Here is a 23,507-nt window from a genome sequence, read left to right as displayed (position 1 = left end):
AGGCACTTATAGCCTCATTTGCGGCCACCCTTTCCCTGGAAGCAAACCCTAAAGGTCATTTGAGCTAGAAAGTGAGAGAGAAGCTATCTTGGGATTTTTAGTGCATCATTTGAGAAGAAGAGAAGGAGATCAAGCAAGGATCAAGAGGGGGAAAGTTGGATCCAGTGATAGATCGTCCAGAGCTTCTGAGGAAGGTAAAAGTCTGCACCTTTCTCATTATTTTGGTTAGATCTCATGTGTTTGGAGTCCTAGGGCTTTTACCACCTTTGGTTTGGGACTTTGAGTAAAATGGATTAGCTAGAAGCCTAGTCCTCAGATCTGGACCTTGTGAGGTCCCTAGAGTCCAAAGGTCCCAACTTTATTCATCCAAATGAGGGTTGTTGTGCTTAACACCTTAAGAAGGGTTTGTTTTGGCATTTTGAGGCATTTATGCCATGCATGAACGTAAAGGTCGAGACTTTATGTGTCTCTGGTGTCTTAAAGGGCTAGATCTAGGGTTTGGAATGAGAGATCTGACTTTGGATGTCTGAATGAGGAATCAGACCGAGGGGACTCGTCGAGTCCATGAGTTGACTCGACGAGTCAGTGAGGGTTTGTCCCGATGAGCTTGAGCATGCGATAGCTCGACGAGTTGGGAGTCAAGTCGACGAGCTGAGCTGAACCTTCACGAGACTTCTGAGGATGTGAGTGGACTCGACGAGTTGCATGAGTGCACTCGACGAGTCGGGTCAGACATGGACTGTTGACTCGAGTTTGACTTCTGTTGACTCTGGGGTTTGGTCAACATGAGTAATGGAGACCATGGAGGGGTAAAATGGTCTTTTACCCAATTCAAGAGTTAGAGAGAGAAGAATAGCCCTCATTTATTAGGGTCGTGTAAAGAGTATTGATTAGAGATATTCATCTTTTGTGCTAGGCGGAGGCTAGTTCGAGTTTCGGGTGCGAGGGTATTTACTTGTTGCTTGTCAGGTGAGTCTTCTCACTATACATTACCTAGAGTGGTAATTAGAGTTATGTGACAGAGTATCTTGTATGCTATTTATGTGATGTGATGCACTGCATTATTTCTATGTGAATTATGCTGTGTATGTGTTCCAGAGCTACAGAGTTAGGACCGGAAGGTCTACAGAGTTAGGGCCAGAGGGTCCACAGAGTAAGGGCCGGAGGGTCCACAGAGTTAGGACCAGAGGGTCCATATAGTTATAGCCTCGAGTGGCTAATATGTGCTTTATGTGGTATTTTGGGGAACTCACTAAGCTTCGTGCTTACCGTGTTATGTGTTTCAGGTTGTTCTCAGGAATCGCGGGAAGACACCAGCTTGATTGTATACACAAGAGAAGGAATTAGGTTTTTGAAGATCCTGGGTTTTTACTAAACAAATTACGGAGTTTGAATTGTAAACTTAAATGAGATTTTTGTGAAATGCATTACGAGATTCATGTGATTTCTAATGAAAAATTGTTTGAAAATTTACGGTGTTACAAGTTGGTATCAGAGCCTTGGTTTGAGGGATTCGGATGCACCTTCGGGTAAATCTAGACTCAAACTAAGGATTTAAGAAAGAATTTTCAAAAGAAAGGATTTTTCTAAAACGAGCAAGAGTTTCTAAGAGAAAACGAGAAGGAGCAGTGTGTACAATCAGCCAGAGCCGAACAGTGATTTCCCAAAATACCCTTATTTTGTGTTATGAGATATTCTATGAGATATTATGCATGCTAGAGATAGGCTAGGTATTTCATATTTTAGGACTAGACTGGCCTGATTTGTGATGCCTTAGCCTAGGATTTGCGGTTATCTGTGATATACTTCGAGTATGTGCTGAGTAAGAGTATCCAGAGGGAATATTTTTAGAGAGGGATTTGAGTAGAGGAGTAATCTAGGAGAGATACCTAGATAAACATTTGTGGAGTCCGCTGAGAGGGTAGTCAGATGCCCGCATGGGGTAAAGTTGCTTGGGTTCGGTGGTATCCTTAGAGTATGAGGAGAGCAAGTGGGTAATGACCTAGAGTGGTTTTACATGTTGGTAGAGATTATTCAATGCCCGAATGCTGCTTGCTTCGTGCTTTGTGGAGCTCTTGATGATGAGAGTTAACTACTAAGTGAATATGACGATATTTAGGAGGTAGATGGCTGGCATCATAAGGAGTTCTTCAGCAGCTGATGGCGGAGAAGTGTGAGAACCTAGGAAGAGCCTAGGAAAGGGTGACCCTAGTCAGATGAGTACGCTGACAGAGTAGGATATTTCACAGAGGAGCGAACACGCATGACGGGGTTCGTGATTGAGAAGGTCGAGCAGCTACTTAGGAACTCGGGGATGGTCCGTGTGGAAAGTATGGGTAGATGTGGCAGGTAGTATGGGCCCGTACTACTGAAAGCAGAGGACCCATACTCGATACAGGTAACATTCTGGAGGTTTTAAGTAGCAGATCGAGAGGTGATTCCATGGTTCAAGTACCATGATTTGCAGCAGATCAAGAGGCGATTTCATGGTTCGTGTACCATGATTTGCAGCAGACCGAGGGGTGATTTCATGGTTCGTGTACCATGATTTGTAGCAGATCGAGAGGTGATGTCATGGTTCGAGTACCATGATTTGTAGTAGATCGAGAGGTGATGTCATGGTTCGAGTACCATGATTCGTAGCGGATTGAGAAGAGATAACATGGTTCGGGTACCATGATTCATAGCAGATCGAGAGGTGGCCACATGGTTCGAGTACCATGACCCGTGGCAGTTAGTGTTATTGGTTCTACCAGTTATTCTGTGGTGATTGGTTAAACCGAGATCAGAGGTGAAAGAGTATGGGGCTAGAGGGCCATGATGAACGAGTTTTAGTGAAGCATCCCTTAAAAGGGAAATCGAGTTAGCTTTGAGGGATTGTTGGTGAGATGCCAATTGGAGTCGTAAGACTCAAGAATGAGTAGAGATGGCGGTTATGGAGGATTACGGCATGAGTTGAGCAATCAGCCGATGGAGGAGATCTCATTTTCTGTGACCTGAGCGGTGTTATTTCTGTTCGTGTGAGAAACAGGAGAGGTATTGAGATTTTCGGTTTCCAAGGTTGGGGGTGAGCCCTGTGGGGTAGTTTTGGTTACGATCTTTCATCAGAGTATTTGGGCAGTATGTCTGTCGAGAGGTAATGTTAGAGCATGTGCAGGTTGTCAGCGGGGACTGAGATGATTAAGGACATGGATACACCCTATTTGAGCATAGTAGGGCATGTATTAGCTGCAGCGGCAGACGATCAAGAAGAGGATATTGGAGCGGTGGCTCTTATTGTCTATGATGAGTATCGAGTGTGGTAATGAGGACTCCACTCTTATTACAACCCACGTGATGGAACGTTGGTTGAAGAGTCAAGGATGAGGAATATGTTAGTTCGTTATTTTCAGACTGAGAGTCAGGGTTGCGACTGGACAGTTGAGATGTCCGGAAGTGGGATGGTACGAGATTCTGAATGACTAGAGGTAGTCATGATGAGAAGTTTCTGAGGAGTTCATCGGAGATTCGGGGTATTTGGAATTGCTTGACCTCGATCGGGGGGATTATCGAGCATTGCGTATCACCTTCCAAGAGTAGGTGCGATGTTATTGGTAAAAACAGTCTGTGGGATAGATTGTTGGCAAACCAATTGGTGATGGTTCGAACCCTGAGTGGGGGAGAACCGGGTACTTTTGAGGAGATCAAAGATTTGTTCAAGAGCGGTTAGAGAACTAGATAAAGAGGTCTGCGGTGCGGATTTCTGAGACCAGGGTTATTGGTGGTCAAGGAGATGTGTAGAGTGAGATAGTGCATGTAGTACGTGTTTGAGAAAGGATGAGTGTCTCCACGGCAAGTGGCCGTTCGTCGGAGACCTTGTGATGGTTAGGAATCTTTCAAGGTTAAAATGGTGAATTCGAGGTGGTTGGCTTGTGAGGTTAGTTCGGCGGTTGAGAATTTATGGTTCAGAGTATGGGCTATTATATGTAGTATGGGAAGGGAAGAAGTTGATTGGGAAACCAACTTCAGGGTCATTATGAGTATTCTTGCATGAGTTTTGAGCATTAGAGGAGGAAGTTTCGGATTGTCATCTTCGTGTTCTGAGTCGTCGGCAATTTCTCCGTATTTTAATTTGGGAGATGGAGTATTCCGGGGTTACAAGTGGCACGAGAGAAAGACCGGTTGCGAGATTCCGAGGAAGCAATGCGGTATCTGAGTATGATGCCATGAGTATGAGAACGGCGATAGAGTCAAGACACCGCGAGGCATTGTGATGGTATTCCGGGGTATCCGAGTTTAATGTCCTAAATCTCAGTTTATTTTGAGTTTTGAGTTTGAGATGATGAGTGGTGTATCAAGTGTCTATGGTTCCGGTGGGGGCCCTTCAACTAATTGACATCAAATGGATTTATTGAGAATCTGAATTGCAGCGAGAAAAAGAGGTTTTGTTACGACGGTGGTCGTCCGAAGTAGTGATGCTTAGCCTGGAGGGGTGTGTGTGTACCTATCTGTGCTGGGCCGCAGAGTATGAGTTAATGATCACAGTGTGATATCAACCTGAGGATGAGATTGTGAAGTGGTAAGAGTAAGTGCGGTAAGACTGCGGGGAGCTGCAGTTTCAATGTGTCAGTGAGAGGTTGTGGTGATGCTACGGGGAACCGTAGTACTCACTATTCAGTGAGAGGTTGTGGTGATGCTACGGGGAGCCGTAGTACTCACTATTCAGTGAGAGGTTGTGATGATGCTACGGGGAGCCGTAGTACTCACTAGTCAGCGAGAGGGTGTTGTGATACTGCGGGGAGCCGTAGTACTTACTAGTCAGCGAGAGGGTGTTGTGATACTGCAGGGAGCCGTAGTACTCACTAGTCAGCGAGAGAATGTTGTGATGAAGTGCTCTCTGGTCGGAGCTTGACGCAGAAGAGTTTTAGGCTTGGGTAGCCCTAATATTTGAGTGTGTGGAAGCCTGGGGTCGAACCAGGGGCGAGACTGGGGTCTCCACATTTGTCGGAAGTCATTATATTCTGAAATGAGTAGTGGTTGTCGCAACCAAAGGGAAGTGGATAAGTGAGGACCGCATGGGATGCGGGTCATTAGTCATGAGTTGAGTGGTTCGTTGGGATGAGTGGTTCCAACTCTATGCCGGACCAGACTCTCGAGTTGAGTTCGATCCTAGTGGTGTATTGAGTAGGCAAAATGAGATTCCGGATTCAGATATGAATTTCCTTTGGAATGGGGTATTGGTTCCATCTGGTGTCTTAGACCTGAGTGGGTCAATTCGTGGGTATGAGAAAACCGCGAAATGCATGGAACTAATGAGTAGTAGACGACAGAGGTCGAGGGTGAAACGAATTTCGTATTCGCTTGGGGAAAAGCGAACTTCGTGACTTGGGTGTCACTGGGCCGAGATAGTTGTTATGAGAAGGAAGTCAGTAAGACATTTCGGGATATGTTATGGGTTACCTTTGGAGGTTCAACTATGCAGTCAGAAGTTGACCTAGTGCTCAGTATTAAAAATGGGTATGAAGAACGAAGCTGGGACTTGTGATTGTGATGTCTGAGGACACTTCTGAGCGAGCCTGGTTATTCTCTTGTGTTTGAAGGGCAGAGTGTTGAGGATCCTTTGTTCGGATGGGTTCTGATAGCAGTTTAGTGTATGATCCCTGGTGGGGTGTGGACCCTTCCGTTTCTTGGGGCGTGATTTGGATCATTAGCATGTTGATATGAGTGAGCGGTAGCCGATTGTTGGATTTGGTCTTGTGAGAATCAGAGGATCAGTGAGTTATCAGGGTTTGATACTCGAGGAGCGAATATCATGGTGATCGCTTGAGTAGGCGGTCTGGCGGCAGGTCGGGCCACTAGAGCTTTCGGATAGTGGGAAGGAGTATATTAGCGGCGGAAGAGTTGGTTCAGTTCTGGTCTTGGGAGTTTTGTGTGATTTCAGGTGTCCATAGAGAAAGATATCGGTGTAGTATGAGATCCTTTCGGTGGCGCCTTTTGGGTTGATGATTTCATTATGTGAGTGGTTAAGGAATGATTTCGAGGGCGAAATCTAATTCAAGTGGGGGAGAATTGTAATATCCGGATTTTCAGGGATATTATCGTGTAGGTTGATCTTGTGATTAAAGAAGAGACTCGACGAGTTGAGGGTCCAACTCGCCGAGTCGAGCCGGGTTTTTCCCGTGGACTTATTGAGTGGACTCGACGAGTCCGAGGAGGGACTCGCCGAGTAGGCGCTGATTAGAGAAACCCTAATTTCCGGGGTTTGGGACCTATTTAAAGGCACTTATAGCCTCATTTGCGGCCACCCTTTCCCTGGAAGCAAACCCTAAAGGTCATTTGAGCTAGAAAGTGAGAGAGAAGCTATCTTCGGATTTTTAGTGCATCATTTGAGAAGAAGAGAAGGAGATCAAGCAAGGATCAAGAGGGGGAAAGTTGGATCCAGTGATAGATCGTCCAGAGCTTCTGAGGAAGGTAAAAGTCTGCACCTTTCTCATTATTTTGGTTAGATCTCATGTGTTTGGAGTCCTAGGGCTTTTACCACCTTTGGTTTGGGACTTTGAGTAAAATGGATTAGCTAGAAGCCTAGTCCTCAGATCTGGACCTTGTGAGGTCCCTAGAGTCCAAAGGTCCCAACTTTATTCATCCAAATGAGGGTTGTTGTGCTTAACACCTTAAGAAGGGTTTGTTTTGGCATTTTGAGGCATTTATGTCATGCATGAACGTAAAGGTCGAGACTTTATGTGTCTCTGGTGTCTTAAAGGGCTAGATCTAGGGTTTGGAATGAGAGATCTGACTTTGGACGTCTGAATGAGGAATCAGACCGAGGGGACTCATCGAGTCCATGAGTTGACTCGACGAGTTGGGGGTCAAGTCGACGAGCTGAGCTGAACCTTCACGAGACTTCTGAGGATGTGAGTGGACTCGACGAGTTGCATGAGTGCACTCGACGAGTCGGGTCAGACATGGACTGTTGACTCGAGTTTGACTTCTGTTGACTCTGGGGTTTGGTCAACATGAGTAATGGAGACCATGGAGGGGTAAAATGGTCTTTTACCCAATTCAAGAGGTAGAGAGAGAAGAATAGCCCTCATTTATTAGGGTCGTGTAAAGAGTATTGATTAGAGATATTCATCTTTTGTGCTAGGCGGAGGCTAGTTCGAGTTTCGGGTGCGAGGGTATTTACTTGTTGCTTGTCAGGTGAGTCTTCTCACTATACATTACCTAGAGTGGTAATTAGAGTTATGTGACAGAGTATCTTGTATGCTATTTATGTGATGTGATGCACTGCATTATTTCTATGTGAATTATGATGTGTATGTGTTCTAGAGCTACAGAGTTAGGACCGGAAGGTCTACAGAGTTAGGGCCAGAGGGTCCACAGAGTAAGGGCCGGAGGGTCCACATAGTTAGGACCAGAGGGTCCATATAGTTATAGCCTCGAGTGGCTAATATGTACTTTATGTGGTATTTTGGGGAACTCACTAAGCTTCGTGCTTACCGTGTTATGTGTTTCAGGTTGTTCTCAGGAATCGCGGGAAGACACCAGCTTGATTGTATACACAAGAGAAGGAATTAGGTTTTTGAAGATCCTGGGTTTTTACTAAACAAATTACGGAGTTTGAATTGTAAACTTAAATGCGATTTTTGTGAAATGCATTACAAGATTCATGTGATTTCTAATGAAAAATTGTTTGAAAATTTACGGTGTTACAAGAAGTGCCACAAGGAGGAACTTATCTCGCCAAAAAGGAACCACCACAAGAGCTTCTTCTTCTTCTTCAAGGAAATCAAAACACCAATAACACACCAATACCACCAACAATGGTTCAAGGGCTCAAGAGGATCGATTCTAGGGTTTCTCAGAGGTCGTGGAGGTGAAGGAGGTTGAGGAGAAGCAACCCTAATCACCCCTTACCTTTAAATACCCGAAAATAAGGGTTTTGGTGCATCAGGTGCATCTCACATCGTGAGCACTTCATGCTCACGTCATGAGTCTTAAGTGAGCTTGGTCTACAAGTCAACGATCACCCATCCGAACCACTCCAACTTCAAACGGCCATAACGTCTTCGTTTCAAATCCGTTTTCGACGTTATTTATATCCACGGAAAGGTGGAGAGAAGCTCTAAGCATGTATCAATTTATCCTCACCTCAAAACCTTCTGAACGAAAATCCAAAATTCATAAAGAGCTCGAACTGATATACCCCTTGGCTCCAAGGCACAACCCAAACTCCCGGATCACCTCAATTACATTATCCACACCTAAATGGGTCTAAATCTCTCTTTTCCAAAGGCCCTAAGCCTTATGATAACCTATCTTCAGGCCACAGTCCCGAATTAGGAAGATGATTTGGAACAGGGCGTTACAACTCTCCCCCACTTAAATTAGATTTCGTCCTCGAAATCCCTCCTTACTAACACCCATATCCAAACAAACGATTTGAGCAACACGGCTGATGATTCTACGCGCAAGGAAAGCTTCTCAAGACCACCGAAACTCAAACTAAACTACCATCTCGAAGAAATCAAACCCTGAGCCTGCGTAGGAAATCACTCGTACCTCTTTGAAAACGGAAATCCGCATTGGTCTGACTTCCTAACAGACCACCCACGCTGAACTTTACCATGCTTATTCCTCATCGAATGACCGACCAAATGCACACTTCAACCCGGATTCTCCCGATGCTACCAACCGAACCAAGTCACTGACCAGAAACAGTTGTAGAACACTTTATCCTTAACAGAAGGCTCAGATAATCCTTCAAGTAGAAGATTCATCCCTATACGGTTAGACTCATACGAGAGCTGTGCAATAGAGTCAAATCAATTACTCTGAGATTATTTAATCCCACTGTGAGTGACTTAACATTATCCAAGCAATCAGTTACCCATCCATACCTGAAATCCTAAAACATTAATACTGCCTGAGACACTGAAACTGCCCGAAGCACTGAACTGTATGAAACACTGAACTGTCCGAAATAGCATGCTGCCTCCTGGCTGCTTTTCAAAATCCACCGGGACCTCCCTAGTCCCAATTCGTCATTCAGTCACCTGAAATACCAGGTTCCAGCCCGGTCGCTGATCTTAAAAGACTCCCACACAGTCGCCCCCACATGACTTTCAAACGAAATCCTCATCTGTCAATAGTTACCATTAGTTATCTTGCCACTATGGCTCTAACAACCTCCTGACCCAACCGATCAGGTCCATATGTCGAATCCTGACGTCACCAAATCCAAAGCTAAAAGTGAATGCTACATGACTGAAGATAGCCTTATATCACAAACGACCTTATACGGTCCATCGCTTCCTTGATCCCGTGACTGCAATGGTGTTCCTACGGTCTTATCACTGGCTCAAACAGGTCTAATCCATCTGGTAAATTCGTAGGTTTGTCGCGCCCTTACTACTGCACCAGAACTGGTGGGTGCTACTGTTCTTTCCGCGATCTATCAACACTCCCATGATATCTATCAACCTAGTGAATGCTACGGTTACCCTCGCAGTCTTACAACAACCTAGCACTATCTGCCAACCTTGTGAATGTTACGACTACACCCGCAGTCTTACAAAACTCTAGCACTATCTACCAACCCTATGAATGCTACGGCTACACCCGCAGTCTTACAACACTCTAGCACTATCTGCCAACCTTGTGAATGATACGGCTACACCCGAAGTCTTAAAACACTCTACTAACCATAATCGTAACCCAAAGCCTTACCCCTAATCTATTAACTCGAACACACTCAAATTCGAGCACCCACTCGACCGAACACCCAAGCTGAACTCGAGTTCTGAATGGAACCTCAATCCTTCTCCCAAAGTCTGCTATCAAACACCACGAGAACGTGATCTCAATGTTGGTAAGTTTCCCGAACTTCCAACTTAACAATCCTCAATCCAAACAGCCGCTTGATCCGTCTTTTTCCCGAAGAGGATGTGAAACTTTTCCCAGTTTCAAAACCGCTCCTGCTTCTGAATCCATGGACGATTCTCCCCAACTTTGAACCGACTACATCCTCAAAGCACACGAGAATTGAAGGATTCCCATTCCTTCTTTCCTTACAACGATTAGAACTCTGACTACCAACGTTTAACCTTATTATTGGTCCATTACTAGCCCACTCCAAAAACCTCACAATTACCGAAGACTAGATGAACGCTTTTCGAATCCCAGCAATGCTGATAACTCCAAATGCCTTGAAATGATATCTCGCTCAGATCTCGAAATCCAAAGAACGGATGCTCCAACCAAGTCCTCCGTGACAACCCCTTTTTCTCGGCAATTCCGAAAGCCATCCCAAGCACAAATACTACGGCTGCTGAATCCTGGCGATACTGGAAGACTAACTTGCTGAATCCTAACCATAATTCCTTCGTTTAAATCCCTTGAACCGGTCTCGGTCCTAACCCAAGATAAAAACTGAACACTTGGAACTCGATATACGAGATACAACCCCTTACTAACCCACTAACGATTCATGGAATGCAAATGGCATATAACACTTCATGAAGATATAACCCCAACATAAGCAGAGAAATAACCCAACTATACATTTAACCCGAGCGATGCAAGATTCCAGATTGACGTACATACAGCTAAAACCATGAAGAAAGCAACATATAACATAGTCGCAATGTCACCTGTTGGATTCCTGACCTCCTCTGTCTGACATTGCAAATCATGACTCTTCTCTGCTGGGGCTCCTGCCCTACCCTCTCGTCCATTGGTGATTCTCAAAGTAGCCGGAGCAGGCACACATACTGCTCCTCCCTTCAACATCGGACGACCGACCTTCTTGTGGCTCACCTGTTCTTAGAGGAGACATAACGGGTTGGCCCCCTGAGGACAATCCCTGCTAACATGACCAAATCTGCCACACTTGTAGCAGTCCAAACTTATGGAACGACAAGTCCCCTCATGCAGTTTCCTTCACGTGCTACATAGATTCCGGCCCTGCTGCCCTTTCATCCACTGGTCAAAAATCTTGGGTATCTTCCCTGGACCCTCCAATGTTTGCACCTGGTCTACCCCCCTCTCACCAATGTGCTCCAAATCTATCTCCCACTTATGGGATCTAGAAATCATATCATTTAGGGTCTCGCACCCCGAAGTACTCACGAACTCCCTTATATCTTCCCGTAACATATCATGATTCCTCACTTTCTTCATCTACTCATCTGCTTCATATTACGGTACCAACAAAACCCTCTCATGGGGCTTGGCAGTGACCTCTGCCACAACCTCAGTAGTCTGGCGGAGACCCATAAACTCTCGCGGCAACTGCTGCACCTCGATTGCCAGAGCAAACTCTGCTAGATACCTGATCGGGAAATCATCCCATATCACAATATCAACCGCATCATCACCCAACTCACTACCAATCTCTTCCCACCAATCACGTGTCCGGTCCTTCAACAGGCAGGAAGCATATCTGACCTTAGCCTCCTCGGGGCAGAAACTCGTCCAGAACGCGTTAGCCATATCCGCTAATCACCTCCTACTGAGAATGGGGTCCCTAACCCCATGATAATCTGGAGCTCCACAAGCTCGGAACTCCCAAAACTTCATCGCACGCATCCCTATCATAGTCATCACCTCAGAGTAAAATGCGGTCATCCTCTCATCAAGGATCTCCAAATACCCTCCTTGACCGTACCGAAGATCACAGGAGTCTGGTCAATGATACATCGCGTAATCTCAGCTGGAATAAACTCCCTAATCTAATCATCGAGCTGCCCGGCTCCAAAGTCCGAGCATGATCCCTCGCCAGCACCAGAACTGTCTTCTAGTCTATGACGTAGCGTCACCATGCTGGAAACATACCATAACAACGATCCAAATACTCATCCAATATCGAGGGATCACATACGCTACAAGTTCCCTGGTTTCATCTCGGCCCTTCTTTAATCGAGTACGAATCCTCTGCTTTCAGTAGTACGGGCCCATACTACCTTCCATATCTATCTATACTTTCCTCAAGTTCCACCAAGTCCATTTCACTACTACCGCTCTCTGCACTAATCTCATCCTAGGTTTGCCATAGGGTAATCTCCAACTCACTCTCTGCCATCAGCTGCATAAGAATTTCCTGCTACCTCTCCCTAACTAGCTCGCGAATACCATTACATATTACTAAGACCAGATAATTCTTCGAATGAGAGGTATCTCCCTACAACGGTTAGACTCAAGCAAGAGCTGCGAAATAGGGCTAAACCAAACCTTCTTAAATTATTTAGTCCTCATAATATGTAACTTAACATATTCACTTACTAGTTAGTTAAAGATAATTAGAACTCCTAAGAGGACAAAGCAAGCAGCATTCGGGCATTGAGTAACCAAAACCAACCATATCCTAATCAGGCCATCATATCACGGACTAATCAGTACTAGCATGCAGTTCAATAAGCACATACAACATGCATATAACTCATCTTCCTAGATCCTTAGCCCTAATCTAGCATGCAATTCTCATACACATATAGTAGGCATATAAGGCATCCTTCCTAGATCCTTAGCACTATTATAGCATGCAATTCTCATAATCATATCATATATCATAGCAAACATGTATGGTATCTTGGGGAAACTTACTTGAGCTCGGCCGATTACACGCATCACACTCCTTGTTCTTTCTCAAAAACCCATAATTTTAAATTTTAGAAAATTTATTTTTCTTGTAAAAACATTTTAAACCCTCGATTAGAGTTTAGACACACCCGAGAGTGTGCCCAAATCCCTCAAACCAAGGCTCTGATACCAACTTGTACCATCCCAAAATTCAAGCCAAAAATTTCATTTTTAATTAAGTAATAGTAAAACCATTAGTCTGGAAACATCTATAGTAGCATCCCATATCAAAACCAATAGGTCAATAGTCAAAACATGTCATAATAAAACAACATCAGAGTTTAATTCCCAAATATCTCATGTGTGGAAAACATAGTATGATGCGCTACGATTATGCCAGCTCCTTTCCTCTCGAAGAAGAAGTACCTGAAACCAAAACCGAAAACCGTAAGCACGAAGCTTAGTGAGTTCCCCCATCATACCACATACCATACAATAACATATTGCCTAGCATATCCGGGTGTTGGCCTACCCCTTCAGTCTCTTTCAACCGTTAATTGTCTAGCATATCAGGGTGCTGGCCTACCCTTCGCTCTCTTTCAACCGGTAACTGCCTAGCATATCAGGGTGCTGGCCTACCCCCTAGGTCTCTTTCAACCGGTAACTGCCTGACATATCAGGGTGCTGGCCTATCCCTTCGGTCTCTTTCAACCGGTAACGGGGTCTATTTCACCCCTACCACTACCACATAACAGCATACATAATCATACATAAACATATTGTCAGACATATTTGGGTGCCCGACCTACCCCTTCGGTCTTATCAACCGGATACGGGGTCTATTTCACCCCCTACCACTATCACATAATATCATATCATACTAGCACATAAATCATAACAGATAGTGGCATACCAGATAATTATCACAAAGACAATCATCTAACTACAAACTCCTGCTAATGGGTCGGCCTTAGTGCCTTAGACCTGACGGGTTTTATGTACTCTAACATTCCTATGGTGCACATACAACCCTAATGCTTTGGATCTAAGTTTTCTCTAATTATACATGCAATATTGGTTTCCAAAGAATGAAGCTTAAACTAGCATACAAAATTTAACATATGAATCATAAAGATAGTTAGAGAATTACCTTTTGATGTAGCTAGTAGAACTTTGGACTTTAGGAGCTTAGCACCTTAAGTGTGATGCCTCAAATGTCTTACAACAAACCAAGAACAAATGGAGGAACTTGAGATAGAGGTTAGTGAGCACAAAATCGACTAGCTTCTTTATTTTTGTGCATAGAGCCGATTTTAGGGAGTTAGGGGTTTCTTTTATAGCCTAGAGTTTCATCCATGCAAACCCTAATCACCCATGACTCTTCACATTACAAAGGCCTTTTGGACTAAACCTTTATGGACTCTCATATAGGTTTAGTCCATGCCTAGTCAACATGGAGCATGGGTCCAACTATAAGTATTAGTGATTTACCTAATTAGTCCCCGTAACTTTAATCAGTCTCTTTTGATCACTAAATTAATTCCAAATTAATTCTTGACCAATACTAATCAACTAATGTGATTTCTCAATTAATATATTATACTTATAATATATTAATAAATCACAATAACCTCTTTTCAAATATCCATCCTAACAAATCGTTCCAGAGAGTTGCAACCCAAATGGACCATGCTATTTTCAGGTCAAGAACATACCAATTATAGTTATGGGCTTAGACACCTAATCCAACAGTCTCCCACTTGGATAAGTCTAATAACTATAATTTCAAATACAACTTCAAAATCCGATTATAAAACGTAGCTCTAAAAAAACCGATGTCATACTCTGATGTGTCCATTAGATAAGTGATCATATAATCCTTTGTTCTTCAAGATGTCGTGTGGACGAATACATGGAATAAAGTCATACTCTTTTTTCCAACAGTTTGTTTCCCGTTTTTTGATTTGTTCGACATAGAACTTAATTGAACATATCAATTGAGTCCTGACCAGGCCCGACACATAAGTCAAAACAAAATCATCGAGGGGCCCAAGATATCACTTTTAATCCTCTTAGGATAAAAAGAACAGATAAACTTCGACTTATATGCTTGTACCAACTACTCGTTAAATCATACACAACATCACGTTTTATAACATCAAGTTACTGATGCGTTCTCGCACTGTCAATGTGCAACCAACTCATAATCAACAACTCATATATCTTGGTTTGAAGACTATATGATATTATCATCTCACAATGACTCGTGATAAATTCCATTAAGTGATTCATGTGAGTGTGGGTTTAGTCCAATACTCAAATCTTATTTCAAGAGCACTCATGAATGTTTGTAGCAAACTTTGTTATGTCTAACACCTTAGACAATTTTACAAAAACCCATTCATGACAGTCTATTTTCATAACCTACTTCCAAAGTATGATCGACTGTGGACAATTTGAATAATCTTATTATTCTGGAAGTCAAAGAATGCAAAATGAAACAGTAGTAAACAACTGACACAAGATAGTAACTTTACTTATAAATAAAACTTCTTTTATTCAATCATCAAATGTCAATTACAATTTAGCTATTACAAGTTTCTAAATATCTATCTAATCATTAAAACTAATATCGTCTTTCAGCCCAATACTTATTGCATGTTGCAAGTGCTTATCCCTGCTTAGTCCCTTTTGTAAGGGGATCCGTTGGGTTCTCTTCTGATGATATCCTCTTTACTACGAGGAGTCCTTCTTCCACTTAATGCCGTATAAAGTGATATTTTATGTCGATGTGTCTGGATCTGCCATGATCCCTCCGTTCCTTGGCTAAGGCAACTGCAATGTCGTTGTCACAGAAAATTTCCATAGGCTCCTTTACATTTGGTACAACTCCAAGGTCTCCAATGAAGTTCTTCAGCCATATTGCCTCCTTTGCCGCTTCGCTTGCTGCTATGTACTCTGATTCGCACGTTGAATCAACTACAGTTTCCTGTTTGGAACTTTTCCATGTTACTGCTCCTCCATTCAGGGTAAATACCCACCCCGACTGAGAGCGGAAATTATCTCTGTCGGTCTGAAAGTTGGCGTCACTATACCCTGTCACTCTCAAATCATCACTCCCACCGAGGGTAAGGACTCGGTCCTTATTCCTCCGCAGGTACTTAAGAATGTTCTTTACCACAGTCCAATGAGCTCTAACAGGGTTCCCTTGATATCTGCTGACCATGCTCAAAGCAAAAGCCACATCAGGGCGAGTACATGTCATCGCATACATGATCGACCCAACTGCCGAAACATATGGTAACTGACTCATATCTGCTATCTTTTCATTTGTACTCGGACTCTGAGCCTTGCTCAGTTTGGTATTGCTTTGGATAGGTAATTCTCCTTTCTTGGAATTCTTCATGCTGAAACGTTTCAAAACCTTGTCCAAGTAGGTACTTTAACTAAGTCCTATTAGTCTTTTACTCCTCTTTCTCAATATTCTTATCCCTAGAATATAAGCAGCTTCCCCAAGGTCCTTCATAGCGAAACACTTCCCAAGCCAGGACTTAACCTCCTACAAGGTTGGGATGTCGTGTCTAATAAGCAGTATGTCATCCACATACAATACCAGAAAGCTAACTATACTCTCACTAGCTTTGACATATACACATGAATCATCCTCGCTTATCAAAAAACCAAACTCTTTGACTTTCTAATCAAAACAAAGATTCCATCTGTGAGATGCTTGTTTCAATACATAAATGGATTTCTCAAGCTTACACACTGTATTAGGATACTTTGCATTGACAAAACCCTCTGGTTGATTCATGTAAACATCTTCGGCCAACTTCCCATTAAGAAAAGCGGTTTTGACATCCATTTGTCATATTTCATAATCATGAAATGCAGCTATGGCTAGCATGATCCTTATAGATTTAATCTTAGCCACTGGTGAGAAGGTCTCATCATAGTCAACTCCAGGAGTTTGAGTAAAGCCCTTCGCAACCAATCGCGCCTTATAAGTGTGTACTTTCCCATCCATGTTGGTCTTCTTCTTGAAGATCCATTTGTACCTAACCGTCTTACGACCTGGTACATTTTCAACCAAGTTCCGAACTTGATTGCCATACATAGACTGAATCTCGCTGTCCATCGCCTCTTTCCATTTTGCAGACTTGGGGCCTGCCATGGCTTCCTTGTAGTTGTTAGGTTCATCCAAATTTACCAATGTACTATCACTGATAAATGTATCACCTTCAGTAGTAATATGGAAACCATAAAACTCAGGTGCCATTCAAACCCAACTGGAATGTCTCAGAGGTAAGGAGTCGTCAATTGGCTCAACATGAGTTTCCTCTTCGGGTTGAGCGCTAGTGTTTGAGGTTCCTTCATCACTTAACTCTTGAAGCTCTTCAAGGTCAATTTGCCTCCCACTATCCTCTTGACATATGAGTTCTCTTTCGCGGAAAACCCCTCTCCTCGCAATGAAGACAACATTGTCACTCGGTCTATAGAAGAGATATCCAAAGGATTTATGTGGGTAGCCGATGAAAATACATCACTCACTACGAGGTTCGATCTTGTCGTGAGTCTCTCGTCTTAAGAAAGCCTCGCAACCCCAAACCTTGATATGTGCTAACGAGGGAACCTTCGATGTCCACATTTCATGAGGTGTTTTGGCAACCTTTTTAGTTGGGACTAGATTAAGGATATGGGCGGCAATCTCTAAGGCATACCCCCAGAATGAGATAGGTAACGAAGCTCGACTCATCATGGAACGAACCATGTCCAACAAGGTTCGATTGCGCCACTCAGCCACACCACTAAGCTGTGGTGTCCTAGGCAGCGTCAATTGTGAAACAATTCCACATTCCTTAAGATAATCGTGGAACTCGATACTAAGATACTCACCACCTCGATCAAATCGGAGCATCTTTATCTTCCTGCCCAATTGATTCTCCACTTTTTGCTTAAACTCTTTGAACTTTTCAAAGGTTTCTGACTTATGCTTGATTACGTAAATATACCCATATCTACTATAATCATTAGTAAAAGTCACATAGAAACGGTTAGCATCCCTTGTGGTGGATCTGAAAGGTCCACACATATCTGTGTGTATGAGATCCAACAAACCCTCACCCTTTGCACAAGAACCAGTGAAGGGTGACTTGGTCATCTTTACAAGCAAACAAGATTCACATGTGTCATCTGACTTTAATTCAAATGACTCCAAAACTCTATCCTATTGGAGTTGGGCTATGCGCTTTTTTTTGACATGTCCAAGATGACAATGCCATAAGCATGCTTTGTCCAAACCATTGGACGAACAGATATGCAACACATTATTTCCTAAGTTATCTGCAACCATCACAGTTTCATATATACCATTACAAGGTAATGCTTCAAAATAAAAATTTCCATTATAATAAGCATTTATTGAACCAATTTCATTATTAAACGAAAAAGTAAAACCTTGTTCATACAAACCATGAAAAGAAATAATATTTCTCGTCATATCTGACGAGTAGCAACAATTATTCAAATCTAAATTTTACCCACTACTAAGCAATAAAGTATAAACTCCAATCCTGGTAACAGACGACTTTTTCCTATTCCCCATGATCAAGTTCATATTCCCGTGCTCCACATACCTACTTCTTTTTAGACCCTGCAAATCAGAACAAATGTGAAAACCACATCCTGTATCAAGGACCCATGAATTAGCATGTGATGAGTTATTAGACAAAATAGTATAAATACCTGCAAAGGAGGGCTTGATCTTCCCATCCTTTATGTCCTACAAGTATTTGGGGCAGCTTCGTTTCTAGTGCCCTTTTTCATGACATTGGAAGCACTCTGCTTCCTTTGGATTTGAGGAGGGGGTGGCAGGACCACCTTTGGACCCACTAGAAGAGGATCCAACATGGGACTTTCCTTTGTGGCTCTTTGAGGAGGTTTTCCTCTTCTTTCCCTTCCCATGTCCAATTGCCAAGACAGGGGCAGTAGTAGTAGGAGTAGGTACAACAGATTTTCCTTTCAAACTGCTTTCAGCAGTTCTCAAAAGACCTTGAAGCTTGCTTAGAGTTACCTCCTCCTTGTTCATATGATAAGTCATACGAAACTCATCATAAAAAGGAGGTAAAGAGTGTAGGATAATGTCAATTTCCAATTCTTCATCGAAATTGACATTCAACTTTAGCAAGCGGTTCACAAACCTTTGAATCTTTTGCAAGTGGGCCGTGATAGACTCTCCATCCTTCATTTTCGTAGTAATCATGGAGGCAATGATTTCATACCTCTCCTGTCGAGCACTTTGATGGTACATTTCCATCAAATCCTGGTGCATTTCATAAGGCCAAAAGTCCTCATAGGACTTCTGAAGCTCAGCAGTCATGGTAGCAATCATAATACACGACATCTTTGTCGCGTCCCTCTCATGGGTCTTAAACTCAGCAATCTATTCGGGAGTAGCAGTGTTTCCATCAATCTCCTTTAGCTCTTTATCAATGATATATTCTTTGTCCTCATAGCGAATAGCCATGCGGATGTTTCGAATCCAATCATTGAAGTTCGATCCATCAAAGATGACTCTCCCATATAGGTTCATGAGGGAGAAAGAGCCGGAAGGGATTGGGTTTGAAGCATTGTTTGAAGTAGACATCTGAAAAGAAAAACAAAGTTTAGATTAGATAATGATCCTTAATATAACACCCAAAATGGAATATTAAGGCTAGGACCCAACACAATATTTCACAATTCGGAAGAGGGATGTCATAATCCAATTGTAAAATATTTGAAGGTAGGTAAATGACGATTTACCAATTTCTACCATGAAAAATGAAGTTTGTTATTAAGTTTTAAATGAATTGAAATTCCTAGATTCTTTTGAGATTCATTGAATCTTTTCAATGGCATGTTTAAATATCGATTATGCCCTTCTAGTTTTTGACGGGGTACCGAGGATCACAAACAAGGTGTGAATAACCATGCAAATGTGCTTGGTACTCTTAATGTTACAAATTATTTTCTATCCCTCACGGACTTACGAAATAAATAAAACTCGAAATTTTATTCATCGGGTTTGACTTTTGTTGACCTGGAAAGTAACGGGTTGTTACAATTGGTTTCCAACGCATGAAGCTTAAACTAGCATACAAACATTAACATATGAATCTAAAGCTAGTTGAAGAATTACCTTTTGATGTAGCTAGTAGAACTTTGGCCTTTAGGAGCTTAGCACCTCAAGTGTGATGCCTCAAATGTCTTACAACAAACCAAGAACAAATGGAGGAACTTGAGATAGAGGTTAGTCAGCACAAAATCGGCTAGCTTCTTTCTTTTTGTGCATAGAGCCGATTTTAGGGAGTTAGGGGTTTCTTTTATAGCCTAGAGTTTCATCCATACAAACCCTAATCACCCATGACTCTTCACATTACATAGGCCTTTGGGGATAAACCTTTATGGACTCTCATATAGGTTTAGTCCAACCCTAGTCAACATGGATCATGGGTCCAACTATAAGTATTAGTGATATACCTAATCAGTCCCCATAACTTTAATCAGTCTCTTTTGATCACTAAATTAATTCTAAATTTATTCTTGACCAATACTAATCAACTAATGTGATTTCTCAATTAATATATTATACTTATAATATATTAATAAATCACAATAACCTCTTTTCAAATATCCATCCTAACAAATTGTTCCAGAGAGTTGCAACCCAAATGGACCATGCTATTTTCGGGTCAAGTACATACCAATTATAGTTATGGGCTTAGACACCTAATCCAACAAGACCCACTGCTACCGGGAAGGTAACTCACCTCACACTGCTGAAGTCCACTGCAAGAAATCCTTAGTTGCTGTCCTGGCAACTCCTCGAGCTATCAATACCAAAATATCACCCAATTAGCAATTAGGTCCCAAACCATGATTCATAATACATACTTGGGGTAAAATGACCATTTTACCCCTAGTCCAACAATATACATAACTAAGGCCCAAAACTATCAAATCCATAAAAACCCATCAATGGCCTAATTTTCCAAATTGGGCCCAAACCCTTACATGGGCCTTTCCCTAAAGCCCATTTACTTTTCTGAACCAATGATAATCTGATGGCCCAAAGGTCCAAGCCCATTGGGCCCAATCAAGGCCTAACTATATTAGGCCCACTAAGGCCCAATTCATCATCCAAGGCCCATTAGGGCAAGCCCAGCAAGGCAAGCCCAACCAAAAGTCCATTACTCTAAAATCCTTAGTCCATTATGAGCCCAAACCAAAGGATAAGTCCAATACCAAGCTAGTCAACAATTAAAGAGACCAAAACTTACACGGGTGATGCTCACGTCGTGAGGTTGTGACTTTGGCCTTGAAACTTCCTCGAAACTGCTCTCACGTCGTGAGGCTTCATTCCTCACGTCGTGAGTCCAGATCTGACCAAAAATGAGCATTAAGCTCCTAATCCATTAAGCTTTAACATGGGACAGTCTAGAGGGTCTTCCTTGACCCCCAAGGGCCATAAAAATCAAAGCTTTTTAGTCATGTGTGTCCAATGCATGACTCAAACACCAACTTAGGTCAAAATGAAGGAAAAAGGACAAAAACTCAAACTTGGAGTCCAAAACTTCCATAAAAATCCAGATCTGAGGGTTCTAACACATCAAATGACTCAATGGTCCATAAAGTTGCCAACTTTATGGACCTCATGCATGATAATCCAAGATCCCATGCAAAGAAGGTAACCATAACCTAGATCTAGTAAGATTAGAAGAGAAAGGTGGGATCTTTGAGACTTACAAAGGCTTATAAGCTTAGAAGTGCCACAAGGAGTAGCTTTTCTCGCCAAAAAAGAACCACCACAAGAGCTTCTTCTTCTTCTTCAAGGAAATCAAAACACCAATAACACACCAATACCACCAACAATGGTTCAAGAGCTCAAGTGGATCGATTCTAGGGTTTCTTAGAGGTCTTAGAGGTGAAGGAGGCTGAGGAGAAGCAACTCTAATCATCCCTTACCTTTAAATACCTGAAAATAATGGTTTTTGGTGCATCATGTGCATCTCACGTCGTGAGCACTTTATGCTCACGTCGTGAGTCTTAAGTGAGCTTGGTCAACTAGTCAACGATCACTCATCCGAACCACTCCAACTTCAAATGGCCATAACTTCTTCGTTTCAACTCTGTTTTCGATGTACTTTATATCCACGGAAAGGTGGCGAGAAGCTCTAAACATGTATCAACTTATACTCACCTCAAAACCTTCTGAACGAAAATCCAAAATTCATAAAGAGCTCGAACTACCACTTTACCGATATACCCCTTGGCTCCAAGGCACAACCCAAACTACCGGATCACCTCAATTACATTATCCGCACCTAAATGGGCCTAACTCTCTCTTTTCCAAAGGCTCTAAGCCTTATGATAACCTATCTTCAGGCCACAGTCCCGAATTAGGAAGGCGATTCGAAACAGGGCATTACAGGTAATCCAGTCGAGAGACTGTGGGCCCAGGGGCAATCCAATTTTATATTGTGGGCCCGGTGAGCATGTATTGTTTATGTTCTATTGTGTGGGGTATTTTATGGAAACACACTAAGCTTTGGCTTACAGTTGTTGGTTCCATGATTTCAGGTACATCAGATGATCGGGGCAAGGCGAATGTGTGATCATACACATCCTCCTGTTGATATATGTTTTGAGAGATTTTTTATACTCTCATTTTGTGGATTTGTCTTGAAATAATGGTTGATTATATTTTGGTTTGTGGAAATGTTTTACGAAAATAAATAATTTTATCATGATTTTTGGGATGTTACATTTCGTGTCTAACTCGTCCCTATTCGACAATTTTCTAGAATTTTGTAATTTTACGGGTTCAAAATATTGTGATTATAAAATCAAATATTAGACCTATGTCTGAGTTCAAAAATGTTCTCGGCATTTCCATATGAGATGTGCAAGTACCTCAACGGATCAATACGGTTTTCGTTTATTAAGAAAACCAATAGTATACTTATTTAGTTTCTTAAAATAGACGTAACTCTCGTTTTTGACGTTCTTTATATCAACGAAGTCCTGAGATTATAATCTATCCAATTTGATCATAAATTAGTCCTAAGTATACTCGATGCAGAAAAAATATTTTTAGCGTCACAAATAATATCAATTTTGTGATTTTTGATTTGGTCCTTAGCGATAGATAGTTTGTTGAGCAATTTGAGACATTCTGAAAGTAATTATGATTATAATATCTTTAATATACTTTATTAACACATAATTACATACATTAGGTTTTAATACAACAGGGTTCGCGGTGGTTCAACCGACAAACATTGACCTAAAATTACCAATTGTTACATTGCACGTACACCATCTTGTTGTAAAAATTGTTTTTTTTATGGTAACTTACAGGAGACGATTTACATGCATTAACCACCCAACTTCAAATACCCGACTCACAGAGCCTAATTTTGGGTCCATATATATATATATATATATATATATATATATATATATATATATATATATATATATACCCTAATAAATAAAGATCTTTTTGCCACATGTCATATTCTTATTCATTTTGTCACATGTATTTTTATGGTTATTTTAAATTAATTTTTATTCCACATGTCATTTTATGTTTTTTCTATTTTATTAAATTCCACATATTATTTAAATATAATAAATGCATATCAATTTTATTAATGGGCTTTCCTTTTAATTTCAAAATTACTAAATTAAAGTTTCATTAATTTTCTTTATTTGTTTATCTAAATTATTTGTTTAAATTGAAAAGAGAAAAAAAATACTTTAATTTTTATTATTCAATATTTTTCTTAATTTTCTTATAAATTCAAATTTCTCAAAAAATTTGAATTTTATATTTAAATTTTCTGTTAAATGAACTCATGTAATACATGGGTCTTACACCTAGTACATATATATATATATATATATAT

This window comes from Lactuca virosa, chromosome 4, assembly GCF_052849685.1.
Source record: "Lactuca virosa cultivar CGN04683 chromosome 4, Lactuca_virosa_CGN04683_v6, whole genome shotgun sequence".
Classification (NCBI taxonomy): domain Eukaryota; kingdom Viridiplantae; phylum Streptophyta; class Magnoliopsida; order Asterales; family Asteraceae; genus Lactuca; species Lactuca virosa.
The sequence above is the reverse complement of the archived record's forward strand: the minus strand, read 5'-3'. Positions refer to the sequence as shown.